The sequence below is a fragment of the Phyllobates terribilis genome, unplaced genomic scaffold (genome assembly GCF_046119375.1).
Source record: "Phyllobates terribilis strain yellow unplaced genomic scaffold, ASM4611937v1 Scaffold_245__1_contigs__length_2953440, whole genome shotgun sequence".
NCBI lineage: Eukaryota > Metazoa > Chordata > Amphibia > Anura > Dendrobatidae > Phyllobates > Phyllobates terribilis.
The window spans coordinates 467,362-490,032 of record NW_027363005.1 but is presented as its reverse complement, the minus strand read 5'-3'; the positions used below and the strand labels follow the sequence as shown (position 1 = coordinate 490,032).

Sequence of the window (22,671 nt, the reverse complement as noted above, 5' to 3'; positions counted from 1 at the left end):
GGCAGACCGAGGGGAACGCATGGGACCTTTACCCTTCCACCAGTCTTGAGGGGGCGCCCACTACCCTGGTACCCAACACAAAGGTGCCCCCTCCTCCATGACGCTTCTCATGCGCGTTCATCTTCTGAACAGATCATGAAATGCCCCCGAGTGGGCGCACAGAGAATAGAATTAAAAACCCCTTTCATGTCCACCAATCGTAGTGGCAAAGAACGGGTTAAATCACAGCACTCTGAATTAGTGTCGGCCGCCACGAGGAGCGATGAGGAGGCGACACTTATCGAAAAGGATCCAGGTCATGTGAGCGACTTACTGCCCTGGCCCCTCCCCCTGATTGCAGGCCCCGCCCCATGATCACTTGCCCCTCCCCCTGATTGCCGGCTCCTCCCCTGACCGCAGGCCCCTCCTTTATCTAGTATAATACACTCTGTAGTACACAGATTTTGAACGACACAAGGAATAAGAGTTGTCAAATTTGAGCAGGTAGAGCCCCCGGCCGGGGTACTGGTGGCTGCCGGCGTCCACCTCTTCGTGACGATCCCGCCTGTAGACCGGCACAATCTCCTCCAGCTGAGGCTTGTTGGCGTCTTTTTGGCTTTCTCTTCATTGTTGGGATTCTCTGTAAAGAACAGACACAAGTCAGGAGTGAGTCCAGGATATCAGAGTGGGACAAGTCATGGGCGCGGAGCTAAAACAGAAGCATAAAGGGGTCTTCCGGGAATAATCCGGAAACAAGCAGTCTTACAGAAATCCTGCAGAGAGAGTACAGGGCGACTCATGCTGATCTGATCCGTTTTTGGTGCAGTTTTTCCTCCATCTTCGCTGGGTAAAATTGCAAAGTGCTTGTAAACACCAGCAACTTTACATTTCACTCTTTATTAAAAAGTATCTCTGTTGTCAAATATGGAGGTATTCTTAATTCTATAGTTTACAGCTGGTTGCCTAGGGCAGGGTTCCCCAACTCCAGTCCTCAAGGCCCACCAACAGGTCATGTTTTCAGGATTTCCTTAGTATTGCACAGGTGATGCAATTATCACCTGTGTAATACTAAGGAAATCCTGAAAACATGACCTGTTGGTGGGCCTTGAGGACTGGAGTTGGGGAACCCTGGCCTAGGGTACCGGCCACCTCTACAAACTATCAATGGTGACTGGTTTCCTTGGCAAGGAGAGCACGCTCGCAAGCTTTTTACTTTAAAGTGTGAATGAGCCTCTCTGATGCTAGATGCGGCCCGTTTTCCCTCTGCAGAGGCACAGCTCCTCCACTAGTGGCATTGGGGAGAGGAAAAATTAGGCAGCGACTCAACCATCCCGCCAGTCTGATAGGTCAATCTTAACCTACGGAAAGGGAGAGAGACCACAGTAACTCCCCAGAGAGCACATTGTTGGTTTTTGATCTCCTGCAGAGGTGAACATCCATGACCAGTTGGTGCTTCTCCAGAAGCCTCCGACCTCCTCGGAACAAGGGGGTGAGACGCTGCTTCTCAAGAGGCCCCGACCTCGTCCGGATGAGGGGGTGAGACGCTGCTTCTTGAAAGGCCCCCTACCTCGTCCGGATGAGGGGGTGAGACGCTGCTTCAATAGGGCCCCCGGAACTCTTTAGGACGAGGGGGTGAGAGCCCCTAACTCCTCAGGACGAAAGGGTGAGATGCTGCTTCTAGAGAGACCCCCCGACCTCTTCAGGACCAAGGGGTGAGATGCTGCTTCTTGAGAGGCCCCAACCTCCTCAAGACGAGGGGGTGAGACGCTGCTTCTCGAGAGGCCCCGACCTCCTCAAGACGAGGGGGTGAGACGCTGCTTCTCGAGAGGCCCCAAGCTCCTCAAGAAAAGGGGGTGAGAGGCTGCTTCTCGAGAGGTCCCAATCTCCTCAAGAAAAGGGAGTGAGACGCTGCTTCTTGAGAGGCCCCGACCTCCTCAAGACGAGGGGGTGAGACACTGCTTCTCGAGAGGCCCCAACCTCCTTAAAACGAGGGGGTAAGATGCTGCTTCTCGAGAGACCCCCGACCTCTTCAGGAAGAGGGGGTGAGACGCAGTGAAGACCTGCTACAGTATTTATTGTACAGGAATGAAGTATGAAAATTGTACAAAGTACCTTCGTCCTCGTCCTCGCTGGACTCGCTGACGTGCACGCTCACAGCCGTGTTTGGGGAGTCTGTCCATTCAAAGTAAACCCCAAAACCAATGTCAAAGTTATCTGTGGCAAACTCCCAGAAAAGATAGGAGCCCTCCTCGTGTGTGGGGACCCGGACTGTGACCACCTCTCCTCTTCCGACGGTGATGACTGAGTCCGCGTCCTGCCGGATCTTCTCTTTGAAGTCTTTAATTTGGGGTCTTTTCCACATGGATGGGGCAGCAATGACCGGCGTGGACTCTGTAGAGAGAAGGAAGTGGAAAAATAATGAGCAAACATAAACCATTAGCCAATGTCCAGGTATCGTCTGATTGTCCACCCAACAGACCCCAACCCCAATGGGGTCCATAGGACGCACCTTTAAGCCCGTTCTCCAGCAGGTCTTCCAGCGGGGTCTGCCTCCAGTTCTGTCTCAGCATTGTCTATGTGTGGGTGGGTTTGTCCGTTGACCGAGGGGGCTTCTCCGGAGCCGGTGATGCTTCCCATGTTCACCTTGGATGGAGAACTGACAGGGGAGCTGGTTCCTGCCGAAAGTGCCTCCTGCTGTTTCTGTAAGGCCGAGAGGGTAAGGAGAGGGTAACACCACGTCATTTATGAGCATTCTTCATTTCTTGTATGCTGCGAAGCAAAACTGCAGTGTAAAGCATGAGGGGAAGAACAAAGAAGCTTAACTTCTAATGAGGCAGCGTTTCAGACAACCACAGACTCCAATAGACGCTGCACACAAATCCCACTGTCTTCCACTTATAAACGCTGCATCTAATCAACCAGCTACTCAGCGCACCACCACCATCAAGAGCAAAACTCAGCCGCGCAATTTTTTTATTTTTTTCTTACTAAAAACAATTAGTTAATTAGTTCAGGTTCCAGGGAGCGTAAAGTGCAGGGTTTATTTTCTACATCAAAACCCGCAATAGCAATCTACTCTGATTATCTTATTTTTACAGCTGTTTTTACCCCATTTATTGTTGAAGATCTGAAGGTTTTATTAATTCTGTACAAGAAGCGAGGGCATTTTTTCATGCATTTTTTCGGCTCCACAGGAAAAAATAAACAAACCAAAAAAACACAAATTTCAGCAACGTCTTTAGATGCACAGCGGCCAGGAGTTTTCCGGGAAGCACAAGAAGTTTCCTCAAACTTTTAAACCAGTGTTTCCAAAACTCCAGTCCTCACGGCCCCCACAGGTCATGTTTCAGGATCTCCTTCGTATTACACAGGTGAGAGAATTCCTGATGCCTTGATAGTATTACACAGGTGATGGAAATACTAAGGAAATCCTGAAAACATGACCTATGGGGGCCGTGAGGACTGGAGTTTGGGAAACACCGTTTTAAACACAGGGGATTTTCTGCAAAAAAAAACAAACCCTGCAGCATTTATGCTACGTGGGAACATGGTCCGACAGGTAAATGCAGCTCAGAGCAGCGAGGCTCGGGGGTCTGTGCGCTGCGTCTACCTGTTGCTGAGCGAGCTGCACTTGGTACAGCTGCTGCATGTACTGCTGGTAGTGCTGTTCCTGCAGCTGCCGGATCAGGAGCTGCTGTTGCTCGAAGTTCCCCGGGTACTGCTGCGCTGCGTACTGCTGAAACTGCACCGCTGTCTGCGAGTTCAGGGCGGCCATGATCTGCTACCTGCAAAAAAAAAAAATAGAATTAAGATTTGAAACACAAATGCACGGTCCTGCCCTAATGACTGCTGCACCCGCCATTGCCTGTGGCCGGCAGAGCTTTAGTAATTTTCCATTAAAATGAATGTGACAGTGCTCCGTGGACCCCATTGTTGGTGACCCCAGCGCATGTACCCTCCAACCGGTCACCAGCATTGCATACAACAGACTGCTCCTTGCACTATGGCTCATACTACGAGGGTCCTGAATGAGTGACCCACCCAAAAATATCCTTTAAGAAAGATGAGTGACTTCCGATGGGAGTACTTACTTCTGCTGTTCCATTCTAAACCGTTCATCCTCCACTCGCATCCTCTCTTCCTCCTCTCTCCGCAGCCTCTGCTCCTCTTCTTTCCTCCGCTTCTCCTCCTCTCGCAGCAGCCGCTGCCGCTCCTCCTCTTCCCGCCGTCTCCGCTCCTTCTCTTCTCTCCAGTAAAGTCAGCAGATGACGCTTTACACTGAACTATGTCGGACATGATTTTTGCAGCAGCGTCAACCGTTCTCACTTCCTGGGACTTAAAGCAGAAGTCCGGTCCATGATCCCTCCGGTCTTACATACCGACTACTCCGTAAATCCATAATCACTGACTCCAGCTATACTGCAATTAGTACTGGAGTAGGAGGTAACCTGAAAGATGCCTCATGTCCTGTCAGTCTCATACTGCTGTTTTGTCCCCCATGCTTTACACTGCAGGTTGGATTCTATGTATCAAACTTAGTCAAAGTTTAAGAACTCCTGCGGCTTTAAGTTAGTGATATGATAGGGATTTGATACCACTTAAGGCAGTTGGAAATTTTACAAAATTGACCCATAAAAAACAAATATTTCTCGCCTGATGACTCCTTCGCTTCTCCCGTGCTCACACTCTGGCGGCCATCACTTTTTTTCCTGCAGCGATGATGTTGTATAATCCATGTGACTGCTGCAGTCGATCACTGGTTTCTACGGTCTCATGCTGTACATGCCAGTGATTGGCTGCAGCAATCTGATAGAGTGACGTGACGTTATCCCTGCAGGAAACAGAAAGCTCCTTTAAACTAACAGACAACCCCTTTAAGTGTGGAAAAACGTGACCCAGATGTCAATCATCATCTATCTTGTGAGATAGCGACTGCCGCTAACCTCTGCTATAGACTGGAGCAGAAAGATTTGCAGGACCCAGGTCCGGAATCCATAGAAAACCGCTGCAAACCATCTCCTATCTATCAGCATCACCAGCGCCTCTTCTGGTAGAGTTGGGGTGGGTTCACTGCACAATCTGCAGAGCGGTCCCTTTAAGAACGTCTCCAGTAACTATTAGTGCTGGAGTTGTCTTCAGGTACCTGTCTGCAGGTTGTGCGTCACCTTGCCGCTCAGCCCCACTCACTTTAATAGTACTGAGCTGCAATACTAGGCATAGCCTGTGGACACGTGTGGCGCTGTTTCTGGAGGAAACCAGCAGTTACCGTGCCCCACCGATGCCGGATGTACGGATTGTAGGGATTAGTACCTTTTTCTCTCCTGCTCTTCTTTCTCTATTTTATGGGATGTGACGTATGTGGAGAAGAGGTGGCAGCATCTGTTCAGGAGGGTGATAAACTCCGTCATGGCTTCCTGCTTGCTCAGGTTGCCCAGGGCCGTCCATTCTTTCCTGTGAGAAAGACGACAGTGTGTGAACGACGCTCAGAGGGAGCAAAGGCTTCTATGAAGAGGTTAGAAACGCGTCGTCGTTCAGTTTTATGCAAGAAACAGTCTGCAGTTTTCTATTAAACTTTGCATTTCAATTCCTATTTTTTTTTTTTTGGACACATCAGATCGATGCATGCCCATGATGGAAAATCTGTTGCCGTTTTGCGTACACAGCTCCCATAAATGCTCATGGTAATGAGGTTCACCCTGCAGTCGCTGACGGCTACTTTAGTGGTGAAAAATATACAATGGCAGGATCAGACTACATATGTAGTGTAGTCTGTAACCATGGAGACACACAGATCTGCATCAGTGCTGTGTATACAAAACGGTAAGAAAACGTTAGGCTATTTACAAAGTGGCTACTTTTTTATAGGAATGTGATACAGTGAAACAAACCACACGACGTTCGTTACCTCCTATCGTTGCCCAGGACATCGAAGAAGCCGACTTCGGGGCACGTGTCGGGGTTGTACGGTCCCAGGAGGACTTGTTTGTACACAGCCACCAGCCTCAGCTTCTCCTCGTAGGTTGGATGGAAAGCCTTCCCGTCCTTCTCTGTAAAAAAATACAGAAGGAAAATGGTTAGGAGACCCATCACATGTACCAAACTGCGTGTGCCGCCATATAATGCTCCACAAAAACTGTAATAAGACAGTGATAGGACCACTAAAGCCACCTGACCCCAGTGTGCAGTAATCAGACCCTGCAATACTGAGTAATATCTGTGCACAACACATAATACAATCCACTTTCCAGTAATTGGACCCAGAACGATAAAATTCAATTCTTACAGGGTGATTCCTTAAATACCTTGTAAAAGTCCCTGAGCTCCCCCGATTCTGTAGCTCTTTTCCGTTTTTCGCTGCGTCGCTCCATTGCAGAGATATTCACATTTGCGTCTTTTGGAGCACTGCATGTGAAATCTCTGCTTGTAGTGCAACGGGCTGTTTCTTCTCTGCTTCCACAGATCAGGAGAAGATCTAGTAGTCGAGCATGTGATCATTGGCAGCGTCTTGGAGGGAGGGCTGAAAGTGCGCACTCCCAAATAAGACTGAAAAAATGCAAAGTTGGACTGCAAAGCAGAGATTTCACATACTGCACTCCGAAAGCAACAAATGTGAGTATCTCTGCAATGGAGCGACGCAGTGCAAAACGGCAAAAAAGCAGCAGGGTTCAGGAGAGCTCAGGGATTTTTACCAGATATGTAACTAAATTTTTTGAGGCCGAGTGACAAAACCAAAAATATTTTTATATGCATCTCCAAAAGTACAGCCTAGTTTCCCTGCAGCCACATTAAATGTTGTGATACTGTACTTTGTGCCAAATGATAAAGGCAGCTCAGCTAAACCTGGCTGTATGAATACAGTAGCCACCAAAAGTTTAGCATTTTTTTTTTAAATTGTGATTGCTTCTGTTTGGTTGTTGTGAGGCCATTTTTCTGGTGATTTTAGTTAACTGGAAGCAAATGATTGTCAGCTATCAGGACAAAAATTGTGTTGGACATTGTTTTATCCCTTTATGTGTTAGTTTTCAACATTTGCTGGGCCAAATGTTTTGCCTATTTTGTTATGGGCAGTCGAATTTTGCCTAAATTTTTTTTTTTGCGTTTTAAGGTTAAAAACATGGCAGAGACAAAGCCAAATTTATCACCAGATGTCAGGAAGCTTATTATTCTGGGAGTGAAGTCAGGGAAAAGCCATAAAGAGGCAGCTATGGAATTCACCTGTTCTCAGAGTCAAGTGTCAGGTATATTAAAGAAAGAAAAAGAAGGTTCTGGAACAGCCGACAAACCTAGAAGTGGACGACCAAGGAGAACTTCCTCCAGAGTTGATCACATTATAAAGAAAAAGTCAGTATCTGATGTCCACAAAATGAACAAAGAATATGGGGTCAAAGTGAGTCGCGACGACTAAGCAGTAGGGCTGAATGCACGAGTTCCAGTCAAGAAGCCTTTCATCTCTGCAAAGAAAAGGAAGGTCTGACTTGTGTTTGCCAAAGAACACAGCCAACGGAAAGAGACAGATTGGTCTAAGGTGTTGGGGTCGGATGAATCCAAGTTCAATCTGTTTGGTAGTGATGGCAGCACTGTATATACTGCAGAATTGGAAAACGTAATGATCTAAGGTACCAAACGCCTACAGTGAAACATGGTGGTGGCAATCTCATGGTTTTGGGCTGCTTTTCTGCATCTGCCATTGGCCCTTGGCATAGAATTGATGGAAATATGAATGCTACCATGAACAAGGATACAGTTGTGCTCAAAAGTTTACATACCCCGGCAGAATTTTTCCTTTCTTGGTCTTGTTTCAGAGAATATGAATGATATTCAAAAGCATTTTGGTTACAATTAAGGTCTTGTATGATGACAACTTCATGCAACCAGACAGAAGTTATCACATTTTAAAAAAAAAAAAGCAAAACTTTTGGACTCTATTGTATAATCTATATGTGCGCTGTATCGGCCATAGTATCAGAGATAATGCGGTGTCTGACTATCTGTATGATCTGAATCTAAGTGAAGGAGGCAGGAAACATTTCCGTAAGAACGGTCCAGTCACGCTAAAATTCACAACGGAACTTTAATCATTGCAAAATGGAATTTTCTGAACTTTCTAACACTATGTTTGATGTACAATACAAAGTTATATTGTGGAACTGTGTTAGCCAGAAAAATCGATGTAAATACTTGTATGCCAAAAATGACAAAAGTATTCTTGGGGTGATACCTTTATTGGCTAACCAGAAATTATATATATATATATATGCAAGCTTTCAGAGCACAGAGGCTCCTTCTTCAGGCAAGATTACAAATGAATTCATCAGACAAAAGGCACAGCATCTGAGAGATGTTACAATAAGACATTTGTTCATGAGGTGTAAGTTGTGATGCCTCCTACAGATAAGTTAGGGAGAGCAAATTAGTTGTTTTTTTTTTTTTTGCAAAATGAGAGGCCTTGGGAATGTTTAATTATCTGGAGGTGTGAATTGTGTCCATGTAGTGAGTCATAAAGCCAGGTGTTATATTTAGTCCTGTTGTCAGTGAATTGAACATCCTTATCAATTTGAATTCCCAAAGTTTTCTTTCTCTGTTGCCCTTGAAGTGACCTTTTAGTATTAAAACTTTTAGATCTTTCATACAGTGTCCCCGGCCAGAGAAATGTTTTCCCACAGGTGTGTCCTGTTCATTCTTAATTGTGTGTCTGTGTAAATTCATTCTTGTTTGCAGTTTTTGCATCGTTTCTCCAATATAAACTCCTTCCGGACACCTTGTACATTGTATCATGTCACCACACTGGAGGATGTACATGAAAAGACATCCATGATTTTGTAGTCCTGATTTGTGTTAGGTATACAGACTGTATTTGATGGTAATATGTGGGTACAAGTTTTGCATTTTTTGTTTTTACATGGGAATGTGCTCGTCACTGATGGTGATCAGAGGACACTTCTGACAAGGAGATTCCTTAAGTTAGGGGGCTGTTTGTAGGAGAGAAGTGGTAGTTCTGGGAATATTTCTTTCAGTTTGTGGTCTCTGTGGAATATGGGTTGGAGATCAGCACCAATTTTCCTTAGGATGTTCATGTGGGGGTTGTATGTGACCACAAGAGGCGCCTGTTGTTGTCCTCCCTTTGTCTGTAATCCAGGAGGCTACTTCTTGGTATCCTTGTAGCTCTGTGAATTTGTTCATCTATTACCAGTGGATGGGATCCTTGTTGTAGGAATGTATTCCTCAGGGATAGTAGCTGCAGTTTTCTGTCCTTGCTGTCTGAACAGATTCGAATGTACCTCAGAGCTTGACTGTAGATGATGGATTTTTTTGTGCGTCTTGGATGAAAGCTGTTCCATCTAAGATATGCTGGACGTCCTGTGGGCTTATGGTAAATTGATGTCTGTATGGTGTTGTCTTTGATGTATATGGTCATGTCCAGAAAATGTATTTGGGATTTTGAGAAGTTGAGGGTGAGCTTGATGGTTGGGTGGAACCTGTTGAAGTTATCGTGGAAGGTCAGCAGATCATCTTTTGAGCCTGTCCAGATTATTAGCAGATCATCAATGTAGCGGAAGTATGCTAGAGGTTTAATAGAGCAAGATGACAAAAACTCCTCCTGTAGTTTAGCCATAAATAGGTTAGCATATTGTGGGGACATTTTGCTTCCCATGGCGCTACCCATACATTGTTGGTATGAATTGTTCCCAAAGGAGAAATAATTGTGATGGAGCACAAACCTGATGAATTGCAGAGTTGGTTCTGTAGCCAGATTGTTTTTTTGTAGGAAATGTTTGCTTGCTACAATCCCATCCTCATGAGGAATGTTGGAGTAGAGACTCTACATCCATGGTGGCTAGTATTGTGTCCTCCGGAAGTGGGCCGAGAGCTGACAGTTTGCAGAGGCTATCCGTGGTGTCCTGGATATAGCTGGGTGTGCGTCTCACCAGGGGTTTCAGAATGTTCTCCACCCAGCCTGAGATATTTTCCGTTAATGTCCCAATGCCAGAAATGATTGGCCTGTCAGGATTACCTCCTTTATGTATTTTAGGAAACATGTAGAAGGTACCTGTTTGGGGATTGTCTGGTATTAGTTCCAGTAGTGAGGATGAAGTAGAATCAAACCCATTGATGATATGTGTTAGTTCCTCTGTGTATTTTTTGGTGGGATCTTCCTGAAGTGGAGTGTAGTTGTCAGTATTCCGGGTTTTCTAGGTAACCTTGTGAATGATTTTGCCCTTTGTTAAGATGGAGTTTGCTGTTTTTGTATGCCCTACTTCCTGTTCGTTTGTTTAAAACCCGGCTCAGGTGCTGGCTTCCTTGCTGGAGTATTCTGCTTCTGCTTCCCTTCAGTCAAGCTGCCTTGTCCTGCTATTATCTCCCAGATCCCGTGTGTATTTACCAGGTTAATCTTCACGCCCTGGCTTTGGCTTTTAATCTTTGGCTCTGGACATTCTCTGCCTGTGTAAGCTACACTCACTGTGTTATCATTAACCTGTTGACTTTGGAATTTAACCCTTGCCTCACTCCACCCGGTAAGAACTGTGTTTCTGAACTGTGTTGTTGTTTAACCCTTCGTTCACTCCCTCCGGTGAGGGCTGCTGGAACTATTTACTGGAATATTACTTAAATGTGAACTTGTTTCTGGACTTCCCTGAATCTACGCCTCATCTAGGATTAACTTGTGAACTTGTTCTTGGACTTCCCTGTGGCCACGTCACCAGTCTGTTAGACTTTCCTTTTGATCACATTTGTGTGAGGACTCCGTCGTAAGAACATTGCAGACTTGCTATATAGGTTCCAAAGACTTAATATCGCTGGACTTATTTCATTGTATGTCACTACGGGTTATCTGTATATTGTTTTTGGGTGTTATTGCTGTTGCACAAATACATTATTTGCATTAAAGAAACCCGTCTCTGCTTGTTCATTGCCCCACGCTATCAGAATCCTCGAGTTCCTACAATAGTATTACAGGATACTCCAGCCAAAAAGAGGATTCTGCTGGGGCAATGACGGAGACACGGGCAGACAAGGTGTTCACCATAATTAACTCCTTGCAGCAGGAGATAGAGGTTTTACACAATAAGATTAGAGACATGGCATCCCAGGTTGACCACAACGCACAGGTGTTTGGTCAGGCTCTCCAAGATCTACGTACTAAGTTAGAAGTCCGGGAGGCCTTACCTACTGAGCCTACATCATCCACTAGTATGCCCAAAATGCCTCCATTCCGGTTTAATGGTGACCGAAGTCAATTCCGTGGGTTTGTTAACCAATGTATATTATTCTTTGATGTACATGCTTCCTATTACCGGTCTGATAGATCTAAGGTTCTATGTATTACCATGTTGTTGACCTCACGGGCACTGGCTTGGGCAAATCCTATGGTTGAAAGTCATGATACCCGTCTAAATAATTTGGATGATTTTCTGACAGCCATGGCACAAATGTTCGACGATCCCAACCGCCGTGCTACCGCTGAATCTGCCTTGCTTTCCTTACGCCAGGGGAAACGTTCAGTCATAGAATATGTTACTGAATTTAAAAGGTTAGTGGTGGACACCAACTGGGATAACAATGCTTTATTGCCAATCTTTAGAAAGGGTTTGTCCAGTGCAATCAAGGATGAGCTAGCTCGTTCAGAGTCTCCACAGGAGTTTGAGTTGTTTTTACAACACTGTGTACGTATTGATATCCGTCTAACTGAACGCAGACAAGAAAAATGGGCAGCTGTAAATCGCATCACTAATTTCTCTCTTCCGTCTAGGGAAATCACAGGCAAAAACTTGCGGGAGGCCGAGGAGGTGCCTATGCAGGTGGACTCGCTACAAAAACGTGAGAGTAATGAACGCCGCGAATACCGTCTCCGTGAGCGCTTATGTTTTTATTGTGGCCAATCAGACCATTTCCTTATCAATTGTCCTAAATGTCCCAGGCGACCCAACAAGGTGTTGGCGGTAGTAGGGGATTATGATAACACTGACGCTGAGTCTGAAGTTTCGGAGACCAGTCTACATCTAGATGCTGTTTTTCCCCCTATATTGATGCCGACTTCCCCTAAAGACCAAGGGGAGAAATATTCACATTGTTCTCTTCCTATTCAGATTCAGTGGGAGGGACAGTGGATATCAAGTTCTGCCATGATAGACTCTGGAGCAAGTGGGAATTTCATGGATTCTTCTTTTGCCAGGGAACATGGTATAAAGACGCAACTAAGAACTTCACCAGTCACTATGGAAACGGTGGATGGTTCCCCATTAGTTTCTGGACCAGTAGATCAGGAGACAGTGCTTCTGGAGTGTAAGATGGAACCAGACCAGCAAGAAACACTTTCATTCATGTTAATATCTTCTCCTCATTTTCCTGTAATTTTAGGAATTCCCTGGTTACGGTCTCAAAATCCAAACATCAATTGGGAAACCAAGGAGATATCCTTCCTCCCGAAGTGTAGTCCTACCATCAGTCCAACGGTAGCGGTTCCAGTCACCCAGAATTTGGAAGAGGCAATACAGGTACCCACTCTCCCTCTGGTTTACCAGGAATTCTCGGACGTTTGTGACAAGAGGAAGGCAGATCAACTTCCCCCACATAGACCGTATGATTGCCCCATAGAATTGCTTCCTGGGGCAGCGATTCCTTTCGGCCATGTTTACCCGCTGGCGGCTCCGGAATTAAAATCATTACGAGAATATATAGATGAGAATTTAGCCAAGGGGTTTATCCGACCATCTTCTTCACCAGCGGGAGCCCCTATATTCTTTGTAAAGAAGAAGGATGGGACTCTAAGACCCTGCATTGACTACCGGGAGTTAAATAAGGTAACCATTCGTAACAGGTACCCATTGCCGCTAATTCCGGAATTGTTGGAAAGAGTTCGCCAGGCCAAAGTATTTACCAAATTAGATCTTCGCGGGTCATATAATCTACTTCGTATACGTCCCGGAGACGAATGGAAGACAGCTTTTAGATGCCGGTATGGACATTATGAATATTTGGTGATGCCATTCGGACTCTGTAACGCTCCTGCTGCTTTTCAATATTTAGCCAACGATATTTTCAGGGATTTATTGGACCAATATGTGGTAATTTACCTGGATGACATTTTGATCTTCTCTGATTCCTTACAGGAACATCGGGAACACGTTAATGTAGCACCCCGAGGACTCAGCTGCTACAGGGGTATTGCACCTCAAACCAGAGGTGTGGTATTCCACTCCCGGGTAAGGATGGAGTGTGGGACAGAGCTCAGATAGCTGCATGCACTACACTCACCCCATTTCCGGGGGACAGAACAACGGTACTCCCACCAGGTAGATGTGCAGGTACGACAGCGTCTGTCCCTGGCTGGAGTGGGGAGGGGGGAGGAACATCCCAGTAGTGTAGGAGCAGATAGGGGAGGGACTCTGGGCATAGGTAGGAGCCCATTGGGTGCTAGTCACCTGGGCTCGGGTGTCAGAGGGAGTATATAAGGTGGGCACCATCTTTAGACAGGGTCTGTTCAGAGAGGAGCTCAGCCAGAGAGGGCTGACAGGGAGCTGTGGCTCCGTCTGGGCCCAGCTCCAGAGCCAGGCCTGAAGCAGAGAGAGAGAAAGAAGAAGAGGAACACTGAGAAAGGCCCAGAGATGCAAGCAGAGGGAACCCTGAGATCCCACGAGTGAACTAAAACGGGTGAAGGGTTGGCAAAGAAGGGTACCGGATCCCAAACTGGTGGAGGTCAATCATCCTTAGCCAGGAACCGGAGGTCGTGGTCAAGCTTTGGCACGACCCCTCGCCACATCCACCAGGAAGGCACGCCACATAGGGTCAGGGAAACCGGAGAGAGGTTTTACCCCCATAAGGCCCGAGGAAGCCGGACATAGGTGGGTCCCTGGTGGGGACGGCCAGTAGGAAGGAAGAGAGGGGAGCTCTGGACCACGCTCTGGAATTGCCTGGGAGTTGGCCGAGTCCTTGACCTGGTGGACGCAGCATGACTCGGGTGGTCCTACTGTGCACAAGGGACCTGATAAAGAACTGTGAGTAAAGCTTTTGAAACTGCACTTCCCGCCTCTGTGTTCCTGTCGTCACACCTGCACCATCGGCACTGGGACGCCCGCACCATCACTCCCATCATCATCTCTAAACATATCTGCCCTGAGGCCATACTCCTCCCGTGGGGAGTCATCTCATTCTCAGCTGCACCAACAACACCGGCCTCAGCGGTCTGCAGTGCAGCGGCGGTTCCGTAACCGCAATCCACGGGTGGCGTAGTCGAACATTCTAACATCTACTGCTAAATACTGCCGCTCAGTTTGACTCCCTGGGCACGGACCGGGTCACCGCCACGAGACTACTACCCCCCATCTGATCCGGCTCCGGGTAAGCCCCCGTGCGCGCGATGCCGCACGACACAGGCCCAGGGGCGCGTCATTAAGACCGTGCTTAGACGTTTGAGAGATAATCATTTGTACATCAAACTCGAAAAGTGTGAATTTCATTGCTCTGAAATCCAATTTTTAGGCTATATTATTTCTCCTCAGGGATTGAATATGGAGTCTAGCAAGATCCAGGCAATCTTAGACTGGCCGGTACCTGGAAACATTAAAGAGGTACAACGATTCATTGGTTTCGCTAACTTTTATAGACGTTTCATCCGAAATTTCTCAGAAGTTGTCCGTCCCATCACTCTCCTCACCAAGAAGGGGAAGAAGTTTGTATGGTCTTCGCAAGCTCAGGGAGCCTTTGATCGCCTCAAGGTTTGTTTTACCACGGCTCCGTTATTGATGCATCCGGATCCTGCACTGCCTTTCATCGTGGAGGTGGACGCTTCTGACTGTGCATTGGGAGCTATCCTCTCACAACGTACCGGAGACAAAGGTTTGCTGCACCCGTGTGCCTTCTTTTCTCATAGATTATCTTCTGCTGAACTGAACTATGATATTGCAGATAAGGAACTTTTGGCAATTATTTCCGCCTTTAAGGAATGGAGACACCATTTGCAGGGAGCAACTCAACAGGTAGTAGTACTCACGGATCATCGTAATTTGGAATTCCTTAAGTCTGCCAGGTGTCTTTCTCCTCGACAAGCTAGGTGGAGTTTGTTCTTGAACCAGTTTAATTTTATTATTTCGTACCGCCCAGGTTCACGTAATGGGAAAGCTGACGCATTATCCCGAATCCATACGGTGGACTCTGTGCCTGAGACCCCGTCTAAGACCATCTTGTCTGATGCCAATTTCGTAGGAGTGCTCCAGGACCGGGACTTGTGGCAGGAGATCAAGCTGGCCTATGACGGTGACGTATTTCTTGCTGCTCCACCTGACAACGTGAATCTTGTCCTTCGGAATGGTGTGTGGCTTAGAGATCGATGTATTTATGTCCCAGAGGCTGTGAGACTTCGAATTCTCAAATTGGTCCATGACTCTGTATTGGCTGGTCATAGGGGGGTACAGAAGACGCAGGAATTTTTAAGTCGTTTTTTTTGGTGGCCTACCTGTTTGAAAGATGTGAATGACTATGTCCGCTCTTGTGAGGTTTGTGCCCGGTACAAAGTTCCTCGCGTGTCACCTACTGGTCTTCTTAAACCGCTACCTGTACCGTCTCGCCCTTGGGGGTCTATTTCGATGGACTTTATTGTGGAGTTACCCACCTCTGGCGGTAAAAATACTATTTTGGTGGTAGTAGATCGTTTAACGAAGGCTGCTCATTTCATTCCGTGTACCGGTCTTCCCTCAGCTACAGAGACAGTGGATCTGGTTATCCAGAACGTTTTCCGGCTGCATGGGGAACCAGATGAGATCATTTCTGACCGGGGAATACAATTTACCTCTAGATTCTGGAAAGGATTTTGTTCTGCGCTCCACATTAATGTTTGCTTGTCTTCTGCATACCATCCTCAGACCAACGGACAGACCGAACGGACAAATCAAACCTTGGAGCAATATCTACGCTGTTACGTCAGTCATTTGCAGGACGATTGGCTGAAGCTACTTCCTTTAGCGGAATTTTCATACAACAACTCTCAGAGCAGTTCTACGAAGGTAACGCCTTTTTTTTGCCAATCTGGAATATCATCCAAATATTTTGCCTAGGTCTCCGGTTGCTATTTCGGTACCGGCGGTTGAAGATAGAGTGGCGGTGTTGCAACGTAATCTGGAAGTTTTGAAGGACTCCCTGACCGTAGCACAGGAGCGTTACAAGAAGTCGGCCGATAGGTTCCGGAAACCGGCACCTATGTATAAGGTAGGAGACGCGGTTTGGTTGTCTACCAAGAATCTAAGATTGGGTGTTCCTTCGCAGAAACTGGGACAGAAATTCATCGGTCCATTCAAGATCACTGGGATTGTGAGCTCTGTTGCCTGTCGGCTGAAGCTACCACGGACTTTAAAGGTACACCCAGTATTTCATGTTTCTTTATTAAAACCGGTCTCTCCTAACACGTTTCAGGGACGCATCGTATCTCCCCCTCCACCAGTGTTGGTTGATGGTGAAGAGCAATTTATGGTACAGGATATTGTTGATTCGAGACTTCATAGGAACCGGCTTCAGTATCTAGTCAGATGGCAAGGTTACTCTCCCGAAAACGATTCTTGGGAACCAGTAAGTAACATCAATGCTCCCCTGAAGGTCGCTCAGTTTCATCAGAGATACCCGGACAAGCCTGGTCCTGGACCGTCCGGAGGCCGTCTTTAGGGGGGGAGTAATGTCAGTATTCCGGGTTTTCTAGGTAACCTTGTGAATGATTTTGCCCTTTGTTAAGATGGAGTTTGCTGTTTTTGTATGCCCTACTTCCTGTTCGTTTGTTTAAAACCCGGCTCAGGTGCTGGCTTCCTTGCTGGAGTATTCTGCTTCTGCTTCCCTTCAGTCAAGCTGCCTTGTCCTGCTATTATCTCCCAGATCCCGTGTGTATTTACCAGGTTAATCTTCACGCCCTGGCTTTGGCTTTTAATCTTTGGCTCTGGACATTCTCTGCCTATGTAAGCTACACTCACTGTGTTATCATTAACCTGTTGACTTTGGAATTTAACCCTTGCCTCACTCCACCCGGTAAGAACTGTGTTTCTGAACTGTGTTGTTGTTTAACCCTTCGTTCACTCCCTCCGGTGAGGGCTGCTGGAACTATTTACTGGAATATTACTTAAATGTGAACTTGTTTCTGGACTTCCCTGAATCTACGCCTCATCTAGGATTAACTTGTGAACTTGTTCTTGGACTTCCCTGTGGCCACGTCACCAGTCTGTTAGACTTTCCTTTTGATCACATTTGTGTGAGGACTCCGTCGTAAGAACATTGCAGACTTGCTATATAGGTTCCAAAGACTTAATATCGCTGGACTTATTTCATTGTATGTCACTACGGGTTATCTGTATATTGTTTTTGGGTGTTATTGCTGTTGCACAAATACATTATTTGCATTAAAGAAACCCGTCTCTGCTTGTTCATTGACCCACGCTATCAGAATCCTCGAGTTCCTACAATAGTATTACAGTAGTATTTTATATCCAAGAGTTGTCTGTGTGCTTCTTGGATGTAATCTGACATGTTCATAATGACTACAGCTCCTCCTTTGTCTGCTGGTTTGATGATGATATTGTTATTTGCTTTTAAAGACTGTATGGCTTTTCTTTCCTCCATACTGATATTGTGCGGCACTTTGTGGCATCTGTCCAAAATGTCAGATTTAACTTTTTTACGGAAACAGTCTACGTAGTGATCCAGAGTTTGGTTGTGCCCAGGTTGGGGGGTCCAGTTTGTCCTCTTTTTCTTTTTTGATGTGTTGTTCAGATTATCTTGTGGTGTGATATCTGCATGGTTGTGAAAGAATTCTTTAAGCCGTAATCTGCGGAAGAATTCCTCAATATCACTACAAAATTGAGCCGTATCAAGTTGTTTTGTAGGACAGAATGTTAGTCCCTTTGATAAAACATTCATTTCTCCTGCGTTTGGCTCATACTGTGAGAGGTTCACAACAGAGGACGATGTATTAAAATGATTTTGTAAATTGGGCTTACCTTCAACTACATTGAGACCTGCTTTCTTCCTCAGTCTGTCAAGTTTCTTTTTCTTATTGATAATAAGGTGATGTTGCAATTTTTTGTAAAAATCCTGTAATGTCTCCTTGATTAGACATGAATCTGGTCCTTGTATTCGGCCCTGTAGAGAAGTTATCTCTTTATGGATGGTCCTCTTCTTCTTCTTGTTGTAGAAAAATCCAATGCGGTGATTCCGCAGTCTCTCAGATGATCTGTAGCAAAGTTTCTGTGAAAAATGAGTATTGTAGGTAAACTGAGTCGGATTCCTTATTATGAGGCCTTTGGGGATTAAGTTTTCCTTTTTGCATCTGGATAGAAAGAAAATGTCGCTGTTCATTTGTGCCAGTTTCTTCAGGAGGTTTTTCAGATCCATCTGTGATCGATACATTGGGGTATCTTCCATTATCATGATGTACAATACAAAGTTATATTGTGGCACCGTGTTATCCAGAAAAATAGATGTAAATACTTGTATGCCAAAAATGACAAAAGTATTCTTGGGGTGATACCTTTATTGGCTAACCAGAAAATCTATATATATGCAAGCTTTCAGAGCACAGAGGCTCCTTCTTCAGGCGAGATTACAAATGAATTTATAAGACAAAAGGCACAGCATTTGAGAGATGTTACAACAAGACATTTGTTCATGAGGTGTAAGTTGTGATGCCTCCTACAGATAAGTTAGGGAGAGCAAATTAGTTTGTTTTTTTTTGCAAAATGAGAGGCCTTGGGAATGTTTAATTATCTGGAGGTGTGAATTGTGTCCATGTAGTGAGTCATAAAGCCAGGTAATCCCGCCTGAAGAAGGAGCCTCTGTGCTCTGAAAGCTTGCATATATATATATATTTTCTGGTTAGCCAATAAAGGTATCACCCCAAGAATACTTTTGTCATTTTTGGCATACAAGTATTTACATCGATTAACACTATGTTTCAAATGCTTCACATTTCCAGATCTCTGCTTTCCGGCAGTGAATGAAGACTCCTCCTGACCAAATACTTTTCACACTGGTACATTCTTACAGATCTTATCCTGGTACAATATATCAATACAGAAGGAAGAGGTTCAGTCTGATGGTTTAGAACAGAAACAACTGTAGCAAACTCCCAGCTACAGAAGGACAAAGTCAGCGTAAAAGTCAACCTGCAGAAAATAGAACTAGAGTTATTGCCTCCAATTTTTTGTGTCCTCTCCAAAATAAAAAAAGGCAATAAAAAGGAATTTTGTGTATTAGCTAGTTAGCTCGACTCTATATAAAAAAAAAATGTACAAAATGTTTCACATTGATAAAGAATTTAGAGATCACAAAATGTAAAATACAGATTTTGAATTAAAAAAAAAATAATTGTTAAAACCATTTCTGACTAATTTGCTCTTTATTATGGCCTAAATCCGGAAAACGAGCAGAGGAGCGATTATCTTTCAGTGTAAATACAACTTTAATTGGATCTCGGCAAAAAAACAAAAAGCTACAAACTATTATCACATCCGAATATTCCCACATTAATTCCTTCTGTCTCTGGGATGGACTAAACCTTCCCAACCAACCTCAGGAAATATATACAACCACATACATGGTGAACAAAAATACATCTTCTACTGCCACATTAAAAGGGTTTATCAGAATTTCATACAATTTGCCCAACAGAAGAAAATTCATATGTAAAATAAGACAACTACTATAATACTGCCCCCTATGTACAAGAATATAACTACTATAATACAGCTCCTATGTACAAGAATACAAATACTATAATACAGCCCCCTATGTACAAGAATATAACTACTATAATACTGCTCCCATGTACATGAATACAGTTAGGTCCATATATATTTGGACAAAGATAACATTTTTCTAATTTTGGTTCTAGACATTACCACAATGAATTTTAAACAAAACAATTCAGATGCAGTTGAAGTTCAGACTTTCAGCTTTCATTTGAGGGTATCCACACTAAAATTGGATGAAGGGTTTAGGAGTTTCAGCTCCTTAACATGTGACACCCTGCTTTTAAAGGGACCAAAAGTAATTGGACAATTGACTCCAAGGCTATTTCATGGACAGGTGAGGGCAATCCCTTCGTTATGTCCTTCTCAATTAAGCAGATAAAAGGCCTGGAGTTGATTTGAGGTGTGGTGCGTTTGGAAGGTTTTGCTGTGAAGTAAACATGCGATCAAAGGCGCTCTCCATGCAGGTGAAACAAGCCATCCTTAAGCTGCAAAAACAGAAAAAACCCATCCGAGAAATTGCTACAATATTATGAGTGGCAAAATCTACAGTTTGGTACATCCTGAGAAAGAAAGAAAGCACTGGTGAACTCATCAATGCAAAAAGACCTGGGCGCCCACGGAAGACAACAGTGGTGGATGATCGCAGAATAATCTCCATGGTGAAGAGAAACCCCTTCACAACAGCCAACCAAGTGAACAACACTCTCCAGGAGGTAGGTGTATCAATATCCAAATCTACCATAAAGAGAAGACTGCATGAAAGTAAATACAGTGGGTTCACTGCACAGTGCAAGCCACTCATAAGCATCAAGAATAAAAAGCCTAGACTGGACTTATCTAAAAAAGCCAGCACAGTTCTGGAAGAACATTCTTTGGACAGATGAAACCAAGATCAACCTCTACCAGAATAATGGAAAGAGAAAAGTATGGCGAAGGCGTGGTACAGCTCATGATCCAAAGCATACCACATCATCTGTAAAACACGGCGGAGGCAGTGTGATGGCTTGGGCATGCATAGATGCCAGTGGCACTGGCTCACTAGTGTTTATTGATGATGTGACACAGGACAGAAGCAGCCAAATGAATTCTGATGTATTTAGAGCCATATTGTCTGCTCAGATCCAGCTGAATGCAGCCAAACTGATTGGTCGTCGTTTCATACTACAGATAGACAATGACCCAAAACATAAAGCCAAAGCAACCCAGGAGTTTATTAAAGCAAAGAAGTGGAATATTCTTGAATGGCCAAGTCAGTCACCTGATCTCAACCCAATTGAGCATGCATTTCACTTGTTAAAGACTAAACTTCAGACAGAAAGGCCCACAAACAAACAGCAACTGAAAACCACCGCAGTGAAGGCCTGGCAAAGCATCAAAAAGGAGGAAACCCAGCTTCTGGTGATGTCCATGAGTTCAAGACTTCAGGCAGTCATTGACAACAAAGGGTTTTCAACCAAGTACTAGAAATGAACATTTTATTTACAATTATTTAATCTGTCCAATTACTTTTGGTCCCTTTAAAATCAGGGTGGCACATGTTAAGGAGCTGAAACTCCTAATCCCTTCATCCAATTTTAATGTGGATACCCTCAAATGAAAGCTGAAAGTCTGAACTGCAACTGCATCTGAATTGTTTTGTTTAAAATTCATTGTGGTAATGTCTAGAACCAAAATTAGAAAAAATGTTGTCTCTGTCCAAATATATATGGACCTAACTGTATAACTACTATAATACCGCCCCCTATGTACAAGAATATAACTACTCTAACACTGCCCTCTATGTACAAGAATATAACTACTATAATACAGCTCCTATGTACATGAATATAACTACTATAATACTGCCCCTAAATACAATATAACTACTATAATACTGCTCCTATGTACATGAATATAACTACTATAATACTGCTCCTATGTACAAGAATATAACTACAATAATACTGCTCCCATGTACATGAATATAACTACTATAATACTGCCCCCTATGTACAAGAATATAACTACTATAATACTGCTCCTATGTACAAGAATATAACTACTATAATACTGCTCCTATGTACAAGAATATAACTACTATAATACTGCTCCTATGTACAAGAATATAACTACTATAATACAGCCTCCTATGTACAAGAATATAATTACTATAATGCTGCCCCCTAAATACAATATAACTACTATAATACTGCTCCTATGTACAAGAATATAACTACTATAATACTGCTCCTATGTACAAGAATATAACTACTATAATACAGCCTCCTATGTACAAGAATATAACTACTATAATACTGCCCCCTAAATACAATATAACTACTATAATACTGCTCCTATGTACAAGAAAATAACTACTATAATACTGCTCCCATGTACAAGAATATAACTACTATAATACTGCCCCTATGTACAAGAATATAACTACTATAATACTGCTCCTATGTACAAGAATATTACTACTATAATACTGCTCCTATGTACAAGAATATTACTACTATAATACTGCTCCTATGTACAAGAATATAACTACTATAATACTGCCCCTATGTACAAGAATATAACTACTATAATACTGCTCCTATGTACAAGAATATTACTACTATAATACTGCTCCTATGTACAAGAATATTACTACTATAATACTGCTCCTATGTACAAGAATATAACTACTATAATACTGCTCCTATGTACAAGAATATAACTACTATAATACTGCTCCTATGTACAAGAATATAACTACTATAATACTGCTCCTATGTACAAGAATATAACTACTATAATACTGCTCCTATGTACAAGAATATAACTACTATAATACAGCCTCCTATGTACAAGAATATAATTACTACTAGATGGTGGCCCGATTCTAATGCATCGGGTATTCTAGAATAGGTATGCGGCCGACCGGGAGCAATCAACAGAGCTGTGTTTAAATTTTGCGCCAAAATCGCTGATTGGTCGAGGCCGGCAA

At 44.2% G+C, this 22,671-nt stretch overlaps 1 pseudogene; it reads right to left on the bottom strand.

Annotated features, from left to right (window-relative positions):
• Positions 1-408: 408 nt before the first annotated feature.
• LOC141217700 (Golgi resident protein GCP60-like) lies at positions 409-5,402 on the bottom strand (annotated as a pseudogene).
• Between the last annotated feature and the right edge of the window lie 17,269 nt (positions 5,403-22,671).